This window comes from Lepisosteus platostomus, chromosome 7 (assembly GCF_059453375.1).
Source record: "Lepisosteus platostomus isolate fLepPlt1 chromosome 7, fLepPlt1.hap1, whole genome shotgun sequence".
NCBI classification, from domain to species: Eukaryota; Metazoa; Chordata; class Actinopteri; order Semionotiformes; family Lepisosteidae; genus Lepisosteus; species Lepisosteus platostomus.
The window spans coordinates 61,220,546-61,244,871 of NC_142617.1; the positions used below are offsets into that span (position 1 = coordinate 61,220,546).

Below are 24,326 nucleotides of genomic sequence, written 5' to 3' on the forward strand. Positions count from 1 at the left end.
TGCTGTGGAAAATCTGTAGAAAATGAAATGACAAAATACACAACCTCTTTCTATTACGCAAGGTAAGCTACCCATGGCCCATCCCCCACGAAAAAGCAGAGTGTCCCAAATGTTTATTCAAACCTTCCAATTGTGGAGACACCTCCCTCTCTTCACATCCCTGTAATTCAATTATTCCTGCTACAGCGTTCCTAACAAGAACCATGAATGGAAGCAAAGCATCCATTTGAGTGAAACTCGCTGGCAGCTTTCACGAGAGTATGTTTATAACAGAAGCTGGAATTAAAACAGCCCTAAATGGATCTTGAAACTAAGCAGGTAAGAACTAAGTTTCAAATAAACCTTTTACAACAAGCAACTAAAAACAAGATTTTTTTTATGTTATGCTGCTACTGCCCCTTCAGTGCCTTATTTAGTAAAGCACTCTCAAAGCCATGAACCTGACTTGGAGTTTACGTAACAACCAAGAAGTATTTGTCGGCACCAGTGTGACTATGAGGCTTTCATGACATGTAAAAGAAAAGGTCTACATTAGACTGTTAAAGCAGTACTGTAGTTCAACTAGATTCACCTGCTTAGGGTTAAAGTCAACGCAGAAAGAGATTAAATAATTCAGTAATTCAACCTTGGGTTTGCTATGTTTATAGTCATTAAGAAGCATTTTGGACTGAAAACCTTTCAGAACACTCCGAAAACACAGACACTCTCGAATCTATAGGTCCTTGACTTTAACATTAGAAGCTTTCGCGAAAGTAGTCAACAGCTAACTATTCAATCTCAAAGCATATTAGCTCTTGTCCTTGCAGCAATCTCATGGGATCAAGAAAAGCTGTCTCTGTAACATTTTCTGGAACCCATTAATGTGTTCTAGGTCCCAAAAGATTTCTCCTTAGAACAGGATGCAATTTATTCCTATCATGAAGCGTGTGCACAAGTAAAAAGTGTAAAATCATGTCCAGTTCAGCTAGCTTATCTACACGAACCATAAATGACAAACTGCTGTCAATTATTTAAAAAGCAGCAGTTTTTTTTTTTTATTAAGAAACCACGTCTTCTTAATAGTTATTGAAAACAAGTCTCACAACGAGAAGCTCCTGGCATCTCATTGCGGTAATTTAATGCAGTTTCTTCCCGGGTGCAAAGACATAAAAATCAAGCTGTCAACAACATATTAGTCTCTGAAATTACTTGCTGAGCATCTCTGGAAAAGCAACATTGGTGCCGTCAGTAATAAGGAACCACATAATAATTAGATCCATAATCCCACACAAGTGCTTCATTAGGTTCTGAAAAATCAACCCAGGAGCACTGGATGGCTTCAAAACACTAATGAAAAGAGGATGAAATGGAGCCTTCTGAAGCAAGTCATAAGGAAAAATTAACTCCCAGAAAATAAAAATGATAACTAAGTAACCCCAGCTGGACTGCTCCAGAGCCAGACAGCCTGACTGTCCAGTCCAGCTCCAGTGTCCAGCTCTGAGTGGCACATTCTACTGTGGCATGGGTGGCATCCAATCTACTGTTTTAAATAACCTCTACTTCAGTCCTTAACACTTGAGCAAAGCATAGAGTACACAATCCCTACTTAGTGTTTATTCACAATCCCAGCAGAGCACTCTTTCTGCTGTTAGGATGTCAGCCATGCTGCATTTGGAAAGTAGCCAAAGAAGGAGTAGATACAACAGTATTATTACAAGCAATAAAAACTGAAACATTTCATTTGTGAAGCACAACAAATATTTATAATGCATTCTTACAGTTTAATAGAGCTTCCAGAAATACAAAAGTCATGCAAAAAAATGATCTGGTACTCATATAAAAATTGTTGATGCTCATATTTCCTACATATCACCCAATTATGTTTTTCTTTTTTTATCCGTACATCAGGAAGCATCATCATAGCACCTGTAGGAAGGAACAGGGCAAATCTTAATATATCAGGTCCTGCCTCTCTGCCTAGCCACTGTTTAAATGAAGGTTACCATGTGTAAATTGAAATTGAACATGAGTCTGACTGATAATCATAAGGAAAGTACAATCTAGGACCTTTTTCTGTAAAAAGCTTTTTTATGCTATGCTGAGTTGTTTAACTTCATGAGGATAAGAAGATACTTCAAATGCTTATATTGAAAATCTATGGACACATTTTTTGACATCTTTCCTTCAGCTATCCACACTCATGAGCCTAATTGCATACAGCAGCAGAGGTCTCCAAAAAAAAACAGTCTGGACAATGAGAGTGACAAAGGGATCGTTAATGAATGGAATATTGTTTCGACAAAACAGTTGAAAAGCATACTACTGCAGACACAATGTATTGGCAGACTGAACTGGCACCATCGTGGCCTGCTGGAGACCACACAGAGAACACAGAGCCGAGAGATGGCACAGGCTTCCTCCTGCGTTATCTGCCTCGACTCCCACCTCCCCATGAATTTCCACTGGAACGTCACACCACCTTCCCCCTGCAGAAAGTGGGAAGCTGCCTTAAACATAAACCCTGGAACCCTCCAGATCCAGGGAAATTAATGCCTTTGAGGGCACTCCATGCTCCCATCAAGCCCTCACACTGATCAGACGCTAGCATTGCTGCTGCACACTGTGACTCAGAAAAGTTAAGGAGACAAGGCTGGATTTCACTCCACCTGTACTGTACTCAACAGCCTCTGAGACACACCTTAAGGATCCAGACTGCATTGTGTACATCTTGTAATGCTGTGCTCTAGTCCTCGTCTTTGCTTTTCAAATGAATTAATACCGACACTCAGGTCTCCACTCAAAAGGCCTAGCACCTGTCACACTTCCGAGCGGACGTATTTATAGGTAGCGGAGGGGTCATATTACTCCACAGGACAGTGGCACAGAGCATAGTATGTCCAAGGCACACACTATTAGAATATATGCTCCTTCTGATTCTCACTGGCACTAGGTCAGTCTTTGGGAGTTTTGAAGTGCTATTTCAGTCCATTTAAAGGAAAGTTAACAGTTGGAGTAAAACGAGTCATGATGAACTTAAAAGATAACATCTTAACTCCTTCCCATTCTATGCAGCGTATTGGCAAGCTAGAGAGTGGGGGAGGAACGTAGCAGATCCCTAATAAAAACATTCAGTGGATCACCATAGTTGCATTGCAGTTTGTCATCATGTAAGGAACTTTTCCTTTCATTTTTAAACTGCTTGCAAAGAAAATACTTTTAAAAAAACAATATTGAAAACAGGCTGTGTGGAAGGTGACGCCTATGGCACACATGCTGTTTGTTAGGCTTTTCGGTCAGTGCCAAAATATGTCACTTGTTTTTACTATAGGTGAACAGTTTATGCCTACGTAAGTGAAGACCAAAATATATAGCATCTCCATCTTGAAATGCATTCCATTAACTACACAATACTAATACATCAAAATAAAAGCATCAGCTCAAGTACAGCATTAAGAGGCAGAGAACTCTTCAAGGAAGCTCTCTACTCGAACATTATGTCTGATACCACATGCAACCTGCATGTAACGGTAACACCGCTTTGAATGAATTGCCACAGGATCCTTCATTTCATCCTTGTCAGCATACTGTAGCACTCAGAGAAAAGACAAGCGAGCGAGCTATTTTTACTTCTGACGAAACTGCACTGAATCTAGCCCATTGATTTTGTATTGCCACGTCACATATAATGCTAGAATTAATCACTGAAAAAAGGAAGAGGACAATTTAAAAGGCAAAACAAGACCTGGGTGACCTGGATATCACCAAAGCCAGGGCTGGCCAAATGTGATCCCAAATATTAAATCATGTGATTAGACAGGTACAACTCACATCAAGACTCAGCCAACCTGTCATCACCTCTAATCAGCAGATCTCTATTTCCCACCACCTATTAATCTGAGGCTTTAAATTGTCCTGGAGGGCCATTGTCTCTGCAGGTTTTCTAGGACTCTTCAAAGCAGCAAAGACTAGAGCTGGGAGACACTATTGGTTCTATTAAGCTAATAATAAGTCGAATTAGGTTAAGAGATGAGTTGGAAAGAAAACCTGCAGACACACAGACACTCCATGCTCAACCCTGCACTTTAACATAAAACGATGCACCAGGCCATATGTTAAAGGTGAGAGCAGATGGGAACTGTCATCCCTCTGTAAAGAAAGCCGAGTTTAACAAATTTGTGACTCCAAAGTAATCTATAAATAAAAATGCTTACTAGTTAACGCCTGCTAGTGCTTTTCAAATTGGTTTAATGGTAATGGTTTATTTAATGAAAAAGTAGCAGGAGTCTTTCAAACTATCACAGATTGTAAGCTCAGGTTCTCTGAATAGCAGCTAGCAACAACTAAGGAATCCCTGTGATCCTGACATGTAGGCAGTAATTTAAAATCTAGATATGTTAGCATAACTATACTGGACTATTAATTCCAAAAACAAATATGGAATGTTAGACGGCACTTTAATAAAGTTAAAAAATCCATTAAGATTTTATGACATCTATATGACAGCTATATTAACTTAGAACTCGCAGCTGGCAGCCCACTGAAGCTAACCAGTATCTGGATGGGAGACCTCTTGGGAAAGCTAAGGTTGCTGCTGGAAGAGGTATTAGTGGGGCCAGAAGGGGGCGCTCACCTTGTGGTCTGTGTGGGTCCTAATGCCTCAGTGATGTAGACACTGTACTGCAAAAAAGGTGCCATCCTTCAGATGAGATGTAAAACCAAGTTCCTGACTGTCTGTGGTCATTAAAAATCCCAGGTCATCTCAAAAAGGAGAAAGTAGGAGTGTTACCCCAGCATCCTGGCCAAATTTCCACCTGGCTTTTACCAATCACAACCTCCTAATAATCCCCATCTATCAACTGGCTTCATTACTCTGCTCTCCTCCCCACTGAGAGCTGATGTGTGGTGAGCGTTCTGGTGCACTATGGCTGCCGTCGCATCATCCAGGTGGCATATTGGTGGTGGTTGAGAGGAGTCCCCATTACCTGTAACAAGCTTTGAGTGTCCAGGAAAGATCTATATAATTGTACGGAATTATTAGATTTTGAAGTCTTACATGCAGGAACATTCAATCGGAGATAACCGAAGTGCAACATATTAGCAATAAATGTGCCAGTTTATTACAAGGGTGGACATAGAATAGCATACCACTATTTAACATTCATCCCGGGAAAAATATCTAAATCCTCAATCATTCTATTAACAACTCACAGAAAGAGGAATCAAAATGAGGTCAACTTGAATTTGCCATTTGCACATTCCGTTTTGATGCATGGTAGCCCCTGGAGGGTTATTTTTTAACCGTGCCGAATTTCAACATTTATCCCAAGTAATGTGCTCAGAGCATGGCTAGTGGACCAGGCATTCCTCGAGAATGAATAATGCAGCCAGACTTTGCAGTTCGAATGAGGTCTATCACTTACACAAACAATTCATAACCGCAAAGCATAAGACCTGCAGGGTGCCCACTGACAGACACACAGGATTCTCCGTCTGTCAGAGCCAAGCGCTCTGCAGGGACTAAAACAAGCAGCCATAAGTAGTGAAATGCACAACTTACTCGCTGTTCATTTCCTTGCTACCCACGTTAAAAGATGGCTGGTTCAATACGCAGCTCAGAAGGTGCCGATATGATAGATTTAATCTATGCCACCCCCAAAAATGAAGGGAGAACAACTATAAACTTCTATGTCACTGAAGCATATCAGCGCAATGAGAGCACAACTATGCCCTGCAGAACTGAGCGTACTTACTGCATGTCACTGATCTGGAATCCTCTTTCCCTCCTTTGTGCCTGTCCATTGTACAGGTTATAAATAATGGCCTCACCACGACACTATATCACTGTCGCGTCCCAGGTGTAAAGCCTGCCACTTTTGTAAAGTCTGCTCATGATGTCTCCCCTCCTGAGCGTACTGGAGCTGAGCTGTCGACATTGGGACCACTAGTCAGGCATAGTTACTATACTATTCTGGTCTTGATGGGAGGCAGTGGGCTGCAGGCAGTTCGAACAAGAATTATGTTAGAAATTACAAGGCTTTTCCTTTCAGCTACAGCTACAATGCTGACAACAGGACCAGAGAAGGAATAGACAAGCATTTTTTTTTTTTAAAGCTGATAACAGCACCATCACAGTATTCGTCAAATTTGGATCACTGGGACTAGACTCAGGCTATGGCAACAGCATTTTCATGAAAAACTAAAATTGTTTGAAATACATCTAAATAAATACCATGAGAAAGAATGGCTTTAAAATACAAAAGAACATGTTATAATACACAATTTGAGCCGCTAGGTTTAGTTAGAGTGAACCTTTAGCTTCTTTGTGAAAAGGATACAGGACAGAGCAATATCTGAATCATTTTTGAGTTACAGTATGTTTTTATTAATATTAAAGACAATACAATCAGCAAGACACTTCAAATGGTAACATTACTACACATTGAAGTGCATAAATATATGAACATGAAACTTGAGACCAGTAAATTCTTAACAGTTGGCACGACTTAAATGTACTAATGCAGTGTTCAATCCACACACTCCTAATTAGTTTGTCATTAAAGTCAATATGAGATAAACTGAGGCCATAATCATGTTACAATGTACATATCTAAAACTGCTGTATCTTTCACATGAAAACCCTTTGCAAAGATTTGCTTTTTCCAGGCCTTATGGCTCGTTATACACAAAACACCTAGACAAAATAAAATGTCTTTTTCACTATTTTTCACCCTTTTTCCCCCCCATTATGTGTGCAGTGATCCTGAGTAAAGGAGACTGGAACTGACCTCGGGGAATAGACCAGTGAGACTGATCCCAGTTCACTGATTAGCAGAAGCAGTCCAATCAGGCCTTGTGTGTTTCCGGTATTAGAAAATTAACTTCAGTTCAAAACGTGGTAACATTTTGTTCAGACCTTCATATCCAAAGCGGGCCAAAGGCTTGATTAGAAAACACTATTGGCAATTTTCTTGTTCCCGTTAGTAAATCATATTAAAGAAAAGGTGAATTAATTCAGATTTAGTCAATTTCGACTTCCAAAAATGTCAATGTGCAAAGCTCTCCATCATATGATTTCATAAAACTCTTAAATGTTTTGAACTCAGGATCAGGAATACAACTGCAGCAGAATATTACGTACAAAAATGCCATGTCAGCATATGTGATACTGTATGACAGGCAGAGTAACCCAACTGCAAACAAAGCAGACCCTGAGATATCACAGAGGCGGTTTTACATACAGTAAATGCTGTTGGTGTATTAGGCAATTCCTAATATGAACGCATACTCAACAAACTCAGGATTTTCGACAGAATCTTTAACTATGTTTTAAACCTCCACAAAAAGTGGTAGCAAAAACCATAATGAAAATGTGTTTCAAAGGTTAATCATCCAACTTGCAACCAAATGGATTTGAAAAACTTTTAGGTTACAAAGGACTGAAAAGTATGATCATTTTACACACCAGTTCTGAAAATTAGAACTACTCTCAACTATTCTTTTGCGCAACACCTTCAGATATTTCTGAACCACACTTACTAGATTACCTAATTTAAATGAAGAAATGCACATTTTTCACGTCAAAGCCCCCACCCCACTTTGGAATGAAGGTAACTCCAATATGACCAATCAGCACCATGCCAGTACAGTGTTACTGTACTTTTGTCACAAAACACCAAATGTCAGCAGGTCTTATTAAATGGCTTAACTATTTCAAAACCACAGACGCTTTCATCAACAATCCATGTGATTAACTGTGGGCCATAGCCAATCCTATATGGGTTATAGGTTTGCGATACACACTGCTAAGTTAGAAATAATTAAAAATGCAATTGTCCTCTACGCAAGACAATGACATCTGTAGTTTGAGGATTGATAAAATAAGAATTATTAAAATAATGTATTATTACAAGGGCAAAGTAAACAAAAATAATAATGTCAAATCACTCTGCAGTATGACTAATCCTGACTCCTTGAGTGAACGCAATGCAGTACATAACTACTGGATAACTGCTTATCTCCGCAACATAAGAATTTGAAGTTTATAAACAATAACAGTTTTAAGATGTAGCATTCCAGCAACCGCGGGTCAATTTTCAATTATTTTAAGTAAAGAATGTGGGGATAAAGCAGAAAAAAATCTTTTTGCAAGTTTGATCTGATCAGCTCCTGAAAAATGAACTTTGTTCAACAGGAAGGAGTCAAATTATATTTACCATACTGAGTAACTAGTACATCTAAGTAATTAAAAAATAAATTTCAGATTCTTATCAAAAGATTTGCTTTAGCAGACATCAAAAGAACTGCTTTAACCTTTATTTGCACAGCAAGGACAATAGTGGCTTTATTCTTTTCATAGCTCCGCAGGTGCAGGGCTGAAATATCTTATTATTATTCTGAATGCAAAAAGTCAAGATGCACACTGAAATATAAAGCATTATCCTCTTTAGCGAGATCATTCTAGTCAATTTTCATTTATTAACAAATTATACATCTTCATTGCAGGATAACGTTTTAATAAGAACTCGGCCAAGATCTTCTCACTTGCTATGAGAAGAACCGCTGTAAGATTTTGGTTACAGCTTTCAGTAGGTAACGAGATTTTACTTAAAATCCCAACCCTGGGAGACTAGCTGTATTTCATCACAAGTTCTGCAGCTACTACTGATAAAGCATGGCCTAAAGAATTTAACAATGAATGCTATGAATTTCCTCTTTTATTTCCTTTTGAGCAGCTCTTCTGAAAGAAAGTCGAAAACACAAAAACACTAAAGATGGGGGGAAACAGGAGCTTTTCATCTGTGGATGTGCATGAATCTGGCTCGAGACATGACTGAAGGTTAATACACGATGCACCATTCGGTGAGGTTTCTAGATCTGCCACAGTTTTGATTAAACGCAACAGCAAAAAGCTTTTTTGGCTTTAAAACGTAGTCACAAAAACATCCTTGACTTGATCCCATGAATTTGTCACTCACTTCATACTCAAGTATCCACAAAAAAAAACAATAATTAGGAACTTGAGAAACAGGAAGAAATGAAGGATATAGACATCAACAGGAAATATCTTACTGCAGATGTTCATCTTCACCATTGTGAACTGCTTTAATCCTATATAGACTAAGCCTTTCAGTATAATATACCTTTACTTAATTGTCAGAATTCCTTAATGGTTTGCTCAGATTTGGTTGTTTCCCAAAAAGCTGCATGCTCAAGTGAAATGTTAGAACTAAATTACAGGATCACCTGCGTGGAAATTGGATCCTAGGGAATAGTCAACATGGATTTAGAAAAGGTAGTTCTTACCCAACCAACTTGTTACAAACTATGTACAAGTAGCACTAGTAAGAGATGCACTTAGACCATACATTACGGTGTTTACATTGTCAGAAGGCTTGTGATCAAATCTTACATAAAAGATTCTTAAATCGAAAATGGAACAAAAGCAAAAATAACCTACAGTATTAGCTATAAGTGCAGATCTGTGGTAAATACCCTGTTTTTGTTACTCAGCCTTGCACCTTTTCCTAAATGTCTGTATGAATAGATCGGCTGCACTGCAGTTCACAGGGTCATGTCCTATAACACATTTAGTCCTTTCAGGAAGTGCAGTAAATGTCCATAGCCTCCCAAATGATGAATGGATGTTTATATTTATCCATCTTTTAAAATTGCCCACCACAAAGCAATATTTTTCAAAAAAGTACAACCGGATAAAACCATTTTAGGACACTGGCAAGTAAAAGCATTTTAAAAATTGCATGAAGTTTATTAATTAGCCCTTTAAAGCAAATTTAAAATACCGCACAAGAATAGAGACAGTGACTGCTAGCACAGAGTAGCATCCTAAGTGTTCAGCCTCCATATCAGCTTCCAGCATGCACCAGTGCCTTAAAGAGAACAGCACAGGACTGATGTCTACTGACCTACTTTTTTGACAGATGGACCGTATCCAAGTCTTCCCTTTTCAACTACACGCACAACATGGTGTATGATGGTGCGTTTTTCTGATGTTTTGGATTAACATTACCTTTCATCTTAGTTTTTTTCTTCATGGGTTCAGTAAAGGTTAATATTTGTATAAAATAAGCAGTTGCCTCTAAGCATGTGCATTAGGCAACTCAAAGACACCCCACGTTCACAAAATGTTTTTTAAACCTTTTGATTAACATAAAACAATTCACAAAAGTAATGCAATCCAGCTGCCAAAACCAAGAAGGGCCCTTTAAAAGCTTTTGACTTACAGCACAGTGAGAGTTTGTGAGCACTCAGCCTAGTCTTCCCAATTTCAGAGTTTGAAGACCTGGCTGGTGTCCCATTCACTCTCCATTTACTAATAAACAAAGCATGAATTCCCTTATATAGTTCTACTGTGGACACAAAGAAGACATTAACACATGCTCATGTGGTAGAATGTGATACTGTCTGTGAGTATTAAAGCCACAGAGCAACTGACACAAGACCTTTACAGTACCCATCTCTACTGTACTGCAAAATATAAAGTGAAATAAGTGAAAGCATCTTCTTAATCACTAATTAACCATGGTTTGCTCCTGTTCTGTTTAAGATTTGCAAGCCCATCCTTAGACAAGACAAATGGGGAACATTTACAAATGTGGAAATGTTAATGACAGTCCTAGACAAATTCTTCACATGTATAATTCGGTTTACCTTATAAATAAACCATGCTTTCACTTTCAACTATGTGATCTAAGGGAGAAATAAGTAAGTTGATAAATCACCTTGAAGAGTACACCAACAAATGCAACCTCTTTTTTTGGTGCCTAGAATAAATGCCAACGAATGCCACTGCAACTTACATTTCACTCAACCATTGTGTTAATTGTATCGGCATGATAATAACTGTTTTCAGCCATGGTTAGAGGTTTTGGATAATTAAAATTCAAAATATTTAACATAAGAACAGAATACACAGTGTGTTAAACATTAAAAAAATAGTTTTGGAAACACAACTTTGGATTTTGACAGTTGTGGAAAAGCCTTAAGTAATGCAAAATGTCATTACTGTAGAAGATGTGAACAATTCTAACTGTATCACATGCACCTGTATATGCATGCTATAGCAGAGGATATGCCCCCAAAAGAGTATTTTGATTTAGATTCCCTGTTAAAGGGTTAAAAAAGGCACATGGGAAATAATGGAAAAATTACCCAGTTCCTCGTTTAATACCAAAATAAGATTTTGAGCAAGCCCCGTGTAAACCTGCTCTTATTAATCCTATACAAACATATAAAGAAATCCTGTCATTGAAGACATCATTTTGCTGTGCAAATAAAGAATGCAAAATAGAAAAAAAGCCAGAGGATAGATAGCACAACAGATCAACATAAATGAAAGGGCCCCAAGAAAGCAGACTTTCAGCAGATTTCAAAATCCCTTTGACTAACAGTAAACCAGACAGTATACTGTAACTCCACCTGAGATTTCCATTCTCAAAGGGATAAAGGAAACAACCATTTCATTTCTTTCAATTATGAAAACACTGGCAAAATTCCTCTTCAGGATGGGCACCATTGAGTACACAGGTGCAGCCAGATCTGTGGTTTATGTGCATTTTCTTATTTTTTTTTACTTACGTCCTGTGAGTCTGCTTACTTACAGTAGCTGTAGATTGTTTTTTACTTTATGATCTTACCATTCTGTAAAAACCTTTCACTTTCATTATGCATTATTATATTGCTTCCCCACAGCATATAAAAGTTGATGTACTGTATCTTTATAAACACTCAAGTCCCTTTCTAAGTCTCTTCTGCTACCTGAACACAATACTCTGGACAGGGTGTCCTTTTCAAACTAGCTTGCATGTACTGGTCTCACCCATCTTAAGCCTTCCAAAACAGTGGAATAAAACTGATCACTCAAGATCTATACACTGAAAAGGAGGTAGCTCTCCCAGGCTACAGGAGTCCCACCTCTGAATCACGATGTGGTCATTTCAGCTATATGGCTCCAGCAACTCCGTCAGAGCCCATTTGATGCTCCTCGGGAAACGGAGAACATAACAGCTGATGCTTAGTCACTAATGGAAGCCTGTACTGATCCCATTATCTCCCAGAACAACAATAATACATGGAACTGAAAATCTATACTAATGGGAAAACTAAGAAGAGAAAATGTCAAACTAGGGACACAATATAAGCAGTAGACCAATAGTGTTTATGGTTTTCAACCCATAGACAATTTACAGTACAACACAATTATAGTCTCCAGTGATTTTCCCAAATCCCAACAAATTGCCTATTAGAAGACACTTATTTCTGATTAAATGCTAAAAAGTCCTCGTAAGGCTTAAATAATTCAATCCTCCCTTGCACATAGTAAAGATCTGTAGCAGTGACAGCAGATGAGCAGCCAAATCACAGGACAAATGAAGAATGTTTATGTTTTAAAATAGACCTAATGCAGATTCTGCAAATGTTTTATTATATTCTAAATTATATTCCGACACTGAAAACACAATTTCCACCAAACCAACAGAATAAGTTTGCAACGTTAATGTGAAAAAGTCAGTGTTGATATTACACTTCTGAGTACGTATGCATGATAGCTTCTTCTGTGGATACAAGATTCACAGCGTCACCAAAAACTGCCGTTTGCATACATCATCAAAAGACAAATACTAGCCAAGAAAAGAATAAACATCTATAAATACAATGCAAAATAATTAAGACATGGAAACAAGTCATTTCAACACTCCTGTTGTCTCATCAATAGATTACATCTTGCTATAATAATAAGACAGGTAGCCCAAGTCTTCTTTGTAATTTGATTAAAAGCATAGCAACACAGGACACACAAGTGCCACAGGTTCTGACCTTTCCCCTGAATCACAGTCCAGGTCCAGCTCTATTAGTGGTAAAACACCTGCTTACATTTCTACATCAGTGACTAAGGGACATGACATGAAAGGGGTAACCAGGGCAAAAATAGTTTGGCAGGAAAAATAGTAACAGCCAGCTACTCAACAGCTTCTCCCTAGCCCATTTAAAGATGTTCTCCAGTCTCTTCTGAAATCAAACCTTTCAGATAAATAAGACTAAAGACAGTCTTAAGGAGCAAGCACTATCATTTGTCCTTATCCAGGTTGTCTTGCAATACACACAAAATTTACATTAGCTAAGGAACAAATACAATAATGTAACTGACCACCTGATCTTTAGAATCATAACATCCTCAAAGGAGTTGACTACTGCAAATACAGGTGGGACACTTCTCCTTCCATTCATACAGTTTAATGCTCGTATTGATAGATTTTCTCCTGCGTTACTGAAACATATCTTAAAGCAAAGACTATTAACGATTCCACAGTCTACCATGAGATACACCGTCCAGGAGACGGAAAAAAGGAAAGTTCACATGGTGCTTCCTATTTAATTACATCTACAAGCAAATGCCAAAACTTCGGCAATTCAAGACAAACAGTAAAAACATCAAGCAAAGCAGTGCGATTCAGTATTTTAACACCTACAGAAGTATTAACTTCAAGAACTCAGGCTTCCATTATGTGGAATAAACACAAAACAGGCTAACTAATTCCAAACTTGCATTAATGATATTTTGCAGACTTTGATAAAATACACAAATGGAATTTATGTACCTTTTTTCCTTAAACGTGAACCCCCTTCTTAAGCCCTGAGGCATCCAAGCAATCTGAAGCAACTCTTGCCAAAGCTGGCTCAGCTGCTATCAGAGCACAAATTCAAGGTCACTGATAAAAGTCCAGGAGGTTACCAGCTTTCACTTTCCTGTTGTGGAATACTGTACAACACTTTATACACAAGAGCTGATCTAAACATACAGCCAATACACACACAATACAGCCAAACACACAGTTCGCACTAAGATTTCAGCTATTCTCATGGGAAGCTTTACCTATAAACTGCTGTCCAGTTTGTAAAATACTACAGCATTACATTTTGGAAATAAAGCATGAAGTGTGGAATAAATCTTTATGAAGTACGAACAGGTGCACAAGCACCAGAAGATGTAAGTGGAAACTACACAGAAGTGCAATCATAAAGGACTTAAGGGAACGCCCTACGCCGGCAGTCAAAAGGAACTGAAGATTCTAGGTCTTGAGCAGAGAAGATAAGGTAACCACATGTCATTCACAATCCTCTAATGCGTTGACAAATTCAACTTGGCAGACTTCAGAACCAAGACTGAAATATGAGCTAGAGGACACAAGTCAAAACTATGCAGAAATGTATATGAAGGCAAGAACAGGAGGCATTTCTTTGCTCAAAACGCTGTGGGTGTGGAGAACAAGCTGCCCAGCCATGCCGTTGAAGCCGATATCCTGGCTTCTTTCTAAAGAACAGTGTCTTCTGGATCAGTTAAACTACAAACCAGCTATATGGGCTCCCTTTCTTGCTTTCTTAAACTTTGCAATTGTGCCCATCAAATATTTAATAACAAAATGCAGTCCACTAGTAAGAGGTGCAATTAAACAAGAAATTCAGGCCACTGACTTGTTAGAATCAGGCCACTGACTTGTTAACATCTGTTTCCAGAAGGTAAGGGACAAAAGGAGACGTGGCTGAAGGTTTTTGCCAAAAAGCGGTGCTGACCATGAACTTTGAATAGGCGAGAGAACTAACTTGTATTTTGAACAAACCTAAAAGAAGACACCCAATCAATGTTACTGAACTGTTTTTAAACAAAAAGAAAAGATAAAACAATACAGTAAAAATAAAATCCACTGAAATAGAGTTCATAAGAAATCCTTACTAATCAGTTTTGCAGAAATAATTTTCAGTCACATTTGAATCACTCCCTTCATTTCCATGCATTTTACCCATTGGTTTTAAAACCACGTCATACATATACGTATAATGTTTATACTAGTACAAGTGTACTAATCAGACATGTTATAGTTTAGGAAATATATAATACACGGCTGTGACTTTAAGTATACTTTACCTACTGTATGTAAGTCTCATGGGGAAAAAAGGCAGGCTTGAGAAAAGAGAATAAAAAAGGAAATGAGGCCATTGTCTCGCATTACCAGATATATATATATAAGTTATATATATACAAAAGACAACTTCAACTTACAGACACAATAAGCTACAAAAAAGTCTTATCAGAAGAGCAAGAAAACCCTACCCCAACCACAAAGTCTCAACTCAAATTTCATCAATTTAAGTAACATTTACAGAGGACCAGCCAAGCTTCAGTAATGAATTTCTGGCAGCAGGCCACACACTCATTTGCAACACAGAAGAAGTCTTCAATATTCCAGTTCAGCCTGCTTACCATGTTTTCAGAAAGCTGCTGCGTTACTGACACTGACTTCGCTTGCTCTTTGGTTCACAAAGACTATCATCTTATACTAGACCCTGCTTTTAGATGCTGTAAATGTCTGAGATATAGTATTCAGTTGCAATTGGCAGATGGATAATCCTGCAACCAGCAATCGAGGTGTAGCTCAAGTCCCTTGCATGCATGCCATAATATATACCACAGACTTGTACTGCTGCCTAGAGCTAATTATAATTGTGCTAAAGCCAGATGAGGATCTTCAATGAATAATTAAGCTCTATGGCGGGACAGTGAATTATGCCGAGACTTACATCGTATGAACGCAGAGCGGGGGTGAACATCAGCTATTGGGCTGAAATTTCTGGACATTACACACCTTAACCAAGATAAAACGCTACTTGTTATATTGTAAAGGCATGTCTGGTGGTAGATAATTAATCTGGACAGCCTAACAGGTTTCTGTTCAAAGGCTTATGACTTTTTGTACATATACTAAGTTGTTAATGCAATTTAAAAAAAAAGTCTCCAGCACAAATATTCTCAAAGTACGACCTCAGGGCTCAGATAAACATCCTAGAAAATGCTGTGTCTCCTGAAATCTATAAAGGTATTTTAGCAACTGCAACACATTGTAATCATAAAAGGTTTTCCAGAGCTGGAGACCTGTGGGTGCATTTTGAGCAACCGGAACATACAACTCCGTGCAAGTGTTTTGGTTATCACTTTCCTTAACCTTATCAGTTCATCGTGCAACAAATAGGACTGCTCATGGGAAAGTAAATACAAACCTACAAGGAACTAAAAGGAGGTAGCATATCAGTACAGTAAGGACTGCTACCCCACCCCACACCTTTTCGTGTCATCACGCTTGCCTACGTTCGTATCCTTAATGGGCACACGTCATGCACAACAACAGCTTTCTGTGGCAAGAAGTAGCACTGTCCTTATTGAAGACCAGTGTCCACTGCTCTATCCACCATGCCTCTGGCTGAAGAGACAACCAGCAGAGACTGGCCACGAAGTTCAAGAAGTGCGGTCTTCGGTGGCTTTGTGTTTACACAGCACATCCCGGAATTATACTGGCTGAGATGCCAGTTTCACCCACTAATTATTCCGAGTCGGCGGCCTTTGATGACAGTTGAGGCATTTCGTCTCTTGTCCTCACGGGCACATGCTGGATGGATAAATGAACTGCGAAACTCTGGATTTTAACTCCTTCAAGACCAGGTGGTCCCAGACGCATAGAGTTAAACCACTTTAGCTGTGATCCTTGTTTACTGTACCAATGGTCTGTATTTAAGGTGTTTCATACAGGCCCCGATCTTATTAGTGTTGCAGCTTCTTGGGACGACTGGATAAACATCTCATGGAATCTTTGAAAGTCCATATGCTAGAGAAGAAACATCTATTACATGTGGAAAACCGCTAACAAAAAAGTAGCCCACTAGAAAAGAAATAGGTCAACAGAAACAATCTTTTACTTAAACCTCTACAAGCATTGAAGCAAACTGTATCAAACCTGACAAGTGCCTTCCTAGACGTAGCCCATATTAACGCCCTTGGGTGCAACCAAACAATGTCAGCCACTGTACAACTTTCTCACTAAAGACATTTGTCAAAGGTGACTAAAACCATACCAAATATTTCTATTTCTGGAAAAGGCCAATATGTGATATAATGAAAAGAGCCCTAATAAGAACCAGCAAATACGGTCAATGCATACAGTGCCTTGCAAAAGTATTCATCCCCCTTCGACTTTTCCACACTTTATAGTGGTACAGCATGGAACCATAATGTATTTAACTGAGAATTTTTGCCGCTCTCCATCCATCCGTTTTTCCTTCTATCTTTTTGAGTTTTCCAGTCCATGCTGCATCCCCAAAGCATGAATCCGCCACCACCATGGCTCACTGTAGGGATGGTGCTCAGTGTAATGTGCTGTGTTGGGTATGAGCTAAACATTAAGTTTGAATTTCAGTCTCATCAGACCATAGAATCTTCCTCCAAATTGTTGAGTCTCTCACATGCCTTCTAGCCAAGATGCGATATGAGTTTTTTTCCCCAACAAAGGCTTTCTTGCTGCCACCCTTCCCTACATGCCAGATCTATGAAGTTTGCATGCTATTGTTTTTCTCCTGCACAGTTTCTCCCATCTCTGTCATGGAGGACTGCGACTCCTTCAGAGTTGCCGTAGGCCTCCTGATGGCCTCCCTTACTACGGCTCTTCTTGCCCGGACACTCAGTTTTGGAGGACGGCCAGTTCTAGGCAGATTCAGAGTTTTTCCATGTTTTCTCACCTTTTTAATGATGGACTTCACTGTGCTTCGAGGTATATTCAATGCCTTGGAAATTTTCTTATATCCTTGTCCTGACTGGTATTTTTCAAGAACCTTGTCTTGGTTCTGCTTGCAATGTTCCTTGGTCTTCATGGTGTAGCGTTTCCTTGGAAATGCACTAAGTAGGGAAACTCACAGACACAGGTTTATTTATTCTGAAATCATGTGAAACACCTCAACTGCACATAGGCGGACTCCAGTCAAGTAATTCTGTGACTTTGACAATAGAGTTGGTTACTTCATAGGTAATTTAGGTGAGTCAAAGCCAGGGGGTGAATACTTATGCATTCAATTGTTTTCTGTTTTTATTTTTAATTTAGTAAAATGTCTGAATTTTTTCAAAAAAAAGTTTTTTCCTCACTTTGACATTATAGAGTACTTTGTGTTGATGAGTGGCAAAATTTCTCAGTTAAATACATCATGGTTTCATGCTGTAACACAACAAAATGTGAAAAAGTCCAGGGGGGATGAACACTTTTGCAAGGCACTGTATATTCAATAAAAGAGATCAAGAAACAGCCACAACCCATCATAATCCTATACATTTAACATTCAATGTCTTAGTATTACTCATCCAATGATTAATTCTGCAACAGATTCTTAATCAACAGTATGTACAGTCCCATCACACTTCCAGCACCAAGTCCTCTACTGTATTTGCCACTATGTCACAGGAGCAATGTGTGAATCAGTCCTGAGTCTCATATTGCAACCTACATTAGCAGAACCATTCATGCATCGCAACATTGCTGGAGAGCGAGCTGAGAATAATCTTGAAGACCGAACACTTATATAATAACAGACACAGGCAATGCTAGACATCAGACGGCATAAGACTAATATCTCATCACTCCACTATGAGGCTGTTGATTTATGCAGCCAGATCTCAGACAGACAGCCATAAGAAAACCTTTACTGCTTCAATTAAGTGACTTCGGGTCAATGTAAGCCACATGAAAGTTTCATAAAGACCAGTGGTTTTCCGTTTTGTAAAGGATGAAAAGAAAACAACTGCCAATGAAAAGGGTGAACTACAGCTCCAATGCTCAAGTAAGTTCAGTGTTACCATGGAAATAGAACACGTTATGACATATAAGAAATATAGGCCTACTGTATGTGCTTTGAATAGAATAACTACTTGTAAATCTGTAATATGCCAAGTTCTTCTTTTGAGAGCTGTATGAAAAGAGAAGCCATAAACAGAAAAAATACTAATAGCGAACTGCCAACGTGCTTGCCACATTAAGAAAATGCAGGAATTAATTTCGGATAAATTTTGATTAAACTTGTGTCTGGGTTCCATTCAGATGAACAACTGAACAGATTTTGGAAGTAAAAGTGTCCCGGTAAGGCACAAGAAATGTGATGATCTACACATTCTCTACCAAATCACATCTTAGGGAGATAAGCATTACAACAGAGTGTTCCTACTCTCCTAAAGTGACATTTGTGTGAACTTACGAAAAGTGAACTAGTTAGTGCTAGAATATCAAAGACATGTCATAAACTGATGAGACCGATGTGACGACAAAGCAATGGGAAAGTGCATCACGGATTACACTATTTTACCCTAAAAGTCATGTCTTCTCTGAAAACCACAAAACCATCAAAAATACACCCATCCACACATCCCCTTCTTCCCATTCTGTAAAACAGCATCCATTGTCACTTCCAGTACAATCTATGCCTACAAGAACTTGACCACCTTCTGTGGAGTCATCTTCTATACAGATGTCACCAAGCCCAAACCTAATCCAATTTAACATGTCTAGGATAAACTAGCATATCAGGAGATGGGGCCGTCCTTTTGACCACTATGAAACAAACTACAAGTTGGCACATTTTAGCAGTCTGCCAGACAGGATTACATCCACATTCTGAGTTGGTTGAGTTCTGCATTCTCTGGTTCTCCAATTGTGACCATTTTCACTGACTTCCTGTCTTTCACACACGTACACATTTGTTAATACAATCCTGAATATTAATGGGGGGAAAAAAGAGTGGTTCAGCATAAGGATACAGGCTGCAAAACACAAGATTCAAGGGCTTAACAATAGCTGCAGGCTACAGAAATGAGCAAAAATACTGTGGTTTACTTATAATGAGATCAGAAGGTCTGTAACAAAGATGTTATATTAGTGGACTTAAATTTTTCCACACATAATTTGGGATAGTGGGTTGGGCAATACAAAATATTAAACGGATACTGCTGAAATACTTGAAATGATTATTTTTAACCCACCCACCCTTTGTAAAAGTACCTACCAGGAAAGGTACTCTTAGCTGACAGTCTTTTCCAATAACCAGCATATAAATGAATGGAATAGATATAAACAAACCCCTCAGTATTTCTGTAATATGGTAACATTTGATGCATACTTACAATCTATGAAGAATGCATCTAAAATTAGAGTGTATAATTTTAGAACAGTCGACTATGAAGGAAAAGGGCAGAGCTTTCAAACAATAAAAAGGGAACAGACTGTCAATAGATGTATGATTATACGTCAGAAACCATGTTAAAGTCTCAAATTAAATTAATCCCCTAAAAACAGCTCAGAGTTTAAGAAAATTATATGGCTTAAGTGGTTTAATAGAGAAAAATCAGAACAGAGTACATTACAGACTGCAGAAAGAGGATTCAAAAACAGACAAAGCACATACAGTACCAAGCTACAGAGCTAAAACGATATTAGAACTGGCAAGAGAGGCAGAAGAGAACACTACAGAGGCAAACAAAAATGCATTCCTTTAGTAAAACATTTTCAGTACTACAAATCTAAAGCAACTGAAAAAGCCTTAATAGTTTACAAGATAAAGAAGGATTAAAAATGAATTGTGAAAAAATAGTAAATGTATCAGATGAATATTTCTTGCAGGTTTCTGCAACCAAAGACATTAATGTGTACTGTGCTACAAAAGCAACACCATCAGTGTAAGATGCTCATTTTGCCCATGTGAGTATTTAGCTTCTAGAGGGAATAGGTCAACATAAAACTAATCACCAGGGCTTGATTTACTCCTTAAAAGGCAAAACTGATCTGTGAAAATCTAAATTCATAATAATAAAGGGGGGCTATACTGAACCAAAAAACTATTACATGAGTCGATAGTTTATTAGGCTTACTTCTGGTACTGGTAAAGATATGGAAGCAATACTTGGACAACATGGATTTTCTTCCAACACCAAACAAGGACAGTTCATAAATTTAAAGCACACAACATATTAGAAATTTCTCAGAGGTCCAACATAAAAGATTAACTCTTGAATTATACACTATAGGAATCCAAGCTAATGTACACAGATCACGAATTGGTCAATGAGCAGAAAACAGTGCATCATCTTAAGGAGTATAAGCCTTAATGCAATGGTTATAAGCAGTGGAGCAATGGAGTACCAAAGACTGATCCATTGTGGTTCAGCTGCTCTTCCTGAACTACATCGATTGTTCCTAACTACCGACTAAATTTGCAGATAATCCACAAAGGTGGGAAGTGACAAAAAGCAAACGCAGCAAAGAAATGGTAAAATCATTAATTCAACAAGATATGAATTTGTCAATTCATAGGGGCACAGCGATCCCTGCAGGTAGATACACAAAACACAAACATTGCAGATTCTGTCCTACAGGGAAGGAGTGGGGGTGATTAAGTTGCTCCTTCCATGTCCTGGAAGCAATTCCATGAAGTAATACAATACAAATGCATGCTTCAGTATAATGCAAAAAGCGTTTAATTTCAAATCATGTTTTGGACTCAAGCTCTATAAACCTTTAATAAGACACTGATTCAGAATATTGTCACCACAGTATAAAAAAAGAAAACAGCACTTGGAATTCCATAGACCGCAAAAAGAAAACGGATGCAATTACCCTGGTCTCTGGGGGTTGCCATACACCGAACAGTTAAAGGAACTGAATCTCTTCAATCTAATCCAAAAGAGATTGGGAGCAGTTGTGAGCCAAGAGTACAAAATCCTACGGGGTGCAGATCCTGTCAGTCCACGTGACTCTTTCATACCCAGGAGGGAAAGAGGAGCGTGACATTACGGTGGCAAAGTAAAAGGTGATTTCATTGAGGATGGAGAACAGAAAATGCTTCTTTATAATAGGTAGTGGGCGTCTGGAATACGCTTCATAGTAGTAAGCATATGAATTTCTAATCATATGAGTTTTTAAACCCCCCACCACGCATTCTTATTTTATGAACAAGTTTTAGTTCATGGTTTGACTGCGACATTCCAGATTTCCTCTCGTTCTAGAAAAAGATGATCAGCGGTTAAAAGACCAAATCTGCACGTTGCACGGTACACATGCAGTGGCATATTGGAAAAATGCAAATGACTGATTTTTTTGTTTGTTTGTTTCTAAGGGAAAATAAAACATTTATCAACTTAATCATAGCCTTTTTTCTTTTAGCAGAAAATCTTGAAATTCCTAAGATTTTTCAAAGGATGACCCCCCCAACATGCGATTCACCTGTAGGTATTAATCGAACAAGCGCAAGGCTGCAGAACTGATCGTGTTGGAGTCTGCACCCCTGCTGATGAAAGCGATCTCGCCCGAGTCCTCGTCTTGCTGTCAGCTCAACCCGTCAGACTGACAAGCCTGTTCCTATCCAGGTTCGTTTAATTTATTTCGTTTCGCCTAAACAGAAGCCTTTGACCCGGGGGTCAGACGTTCAAGAACCCTTGCCGAGGCACTTTTCTTAATTATAACCCGCACGCCACCGCCAGTCATTGGGAGTAACAAGCCTGTGAACTGGAACCCGGTCACTTTGCAGCTAACCCTAATGCGCTGCCTTCATTCAACTCACAACCCTCTCTTTTGCTTTATATGCAGTAGTTTCGCCTCTTCTGGAAGCATTATAGTGTCTGGAGAACGGGATCTGTGAACACATTTAATTTCTCAAGGGGTGTGGCTCTACCATGATCCGCTAGTAACTGCACCAGGAGATGGTTTTTACTACAACTTCCGCTTGGAGATGCCGTGCAAAATTCTTAGAAATCCCAAACAACAAGACATACCACACACACACACACAAAAAAAAAAAACCCTTGTCGCGTAAATCTGCTGGTTTAAAAATCACATCTTGTGGTCTGAATAAAAACGACTTACCAGCGTTTACAAATATGCCTTTGCTACAATGTTTCTCTTACACGATACTAGTTAAAACGTGCGGTTTCTCCGACTGCTACATTGTGTTACAATAAAAACTACAGCAGAGCGCCCCTGGAGTACTTGATCTACATTCAATCAAGCGGCCGACCCGGTTCTGCTGCAACCTACTGCACAAAATGTTTATGGGGCAAAATGACAGCTGAGTTTACACGTTTAAAAATAAACTTTGTCCATACCGAGAACTGGATCGTACTGTTGGCAACCATCTGGTAAAACGCTGCAGCCAGTAATCAACATTTTTAGGCTAAATAAAACATTACTCCAAGACTTTTTTTTTCTCTCCAATACAACCCCGACCCATGTTTTTAATATTATCAAGAAGCGCTGAATTTATTTTGTAACCTCTTGGAAGAATACTTCAATTGATCTTTACTTTTTAGAAAGCTGAGTGACGGGATCTATTCTCTCTTCAGAAATGCAAATATAAATATCAGAAAACGGTGTTTTGTGATCATGGTCACGCGGAGGTAGGGGCACTGGTTTAAGCAACCCGCCGTTTATTTGTAGTCTATGTATCAGAGGAAAATAGTTTTACACTATTTCCTTGCATGCTCTCCGAAGGCTTTTAATTGTCCACTAATATCACAAAGTTTACTGGAATAGAAATCTGACTAGGTACAGTAACTACAAGATATTCACAGTGCTAAATGGGAGATCCATTAAAATATGGCGGCTTCAAATCTCTTCGCCCTTATCCATGCAGTTATCTTATAGGCACCAAATTACAATTTCTGGAGAAAAAAACAATACATACATGGACACAGACAACATTCGCGGCAGAACGTTTATTCTGTACGTTTAACTTACGACATACAGGTTAAAGGCAATACCCCTCTCTCGCAGTTATATCTCGGTTGCTTATTAGCGAAGGCTTTAAGAATCCCGTTAGGACTCGGTTCTGGCGTGGTATTCGAAGCGAGTTTTTTCCCCTCTTTTCCCCGGGAGTGAAAAGCATGATCCCATTCTCCACGGCGTTCCGTTCCCCGTCTAACCCGTCTCCGGCTGCCAGCTTCATTCATATAAAATTAATCAACAGGCAACATCACTCAGCCAGCAGCCTTCTGCCTCACAATACGCCAGGGTCTCCCTCTCGCTTTTAGTGGGCTGAACCTAATTATGTATTTTCAATGAGACATGAATCGTATGTAACAGAACGGGGGAACGGGCACTTTCTAACAACCCAAGTAAGTATTTTAAACATGGGATCAGATGGTTCGTAGTAGTCCTCGCTCTTTCCATTCAGCATTATCAGTACTTTTTCGAATGCACGCTGGATGGCAGAAATTTAAATGCATTAGTTCAGAAAATCAGCCCTGCAAAGGGGGGACAATTCAAGCTGCAACGGCGTACATAAAACAGCAGGCACAAAAAAACTCGCGGAAAACATTAAATCCTACCTGTGAAATGGCTAGTGTTTCATTGCAATCTAGCAGACTTAAGATGTACAGCAGAACAGCAGTCCCTGCCTCTCTGGAGCCAAACCCCTCCTAGCTGAATTCTCCACCTAAATGAAGAGTGAGGGAAAAAAAACGGATTCCTGCACTGGGA

General features: G+C 38.9%; 1 protein-coding gene across 8 annotated transcripts in view; it reads right to left on the reverse strand.

The window, feature by feature from the left end:
• The window catches only part of LOC148659401 (talin-2), a 138,919-nt gene extending 114,593 nt beyond the window's left edge, over positions 1 to 24,326 (reverse strand). For 3 of the 8 annotated variants that reach the window (XM_088641585.1, XM_088641578.1, XM_088641579.1), the window contains exon 1: positions 24,176 to 24,326. The gene's annotated coding sequence lies outside the window, so the exon portion shown is untranslated. Of the gene's footprint in view, positions 1 to 13,595; positions 13,658 to 23,585; positions 23,847 to 24,175 lie in introns of those variants that run through there. The other 5 variants (XM_088641580.1, XM_088641584.1, XM_088641583.1 and 2 more) reach the window with 4 other exon arrangements.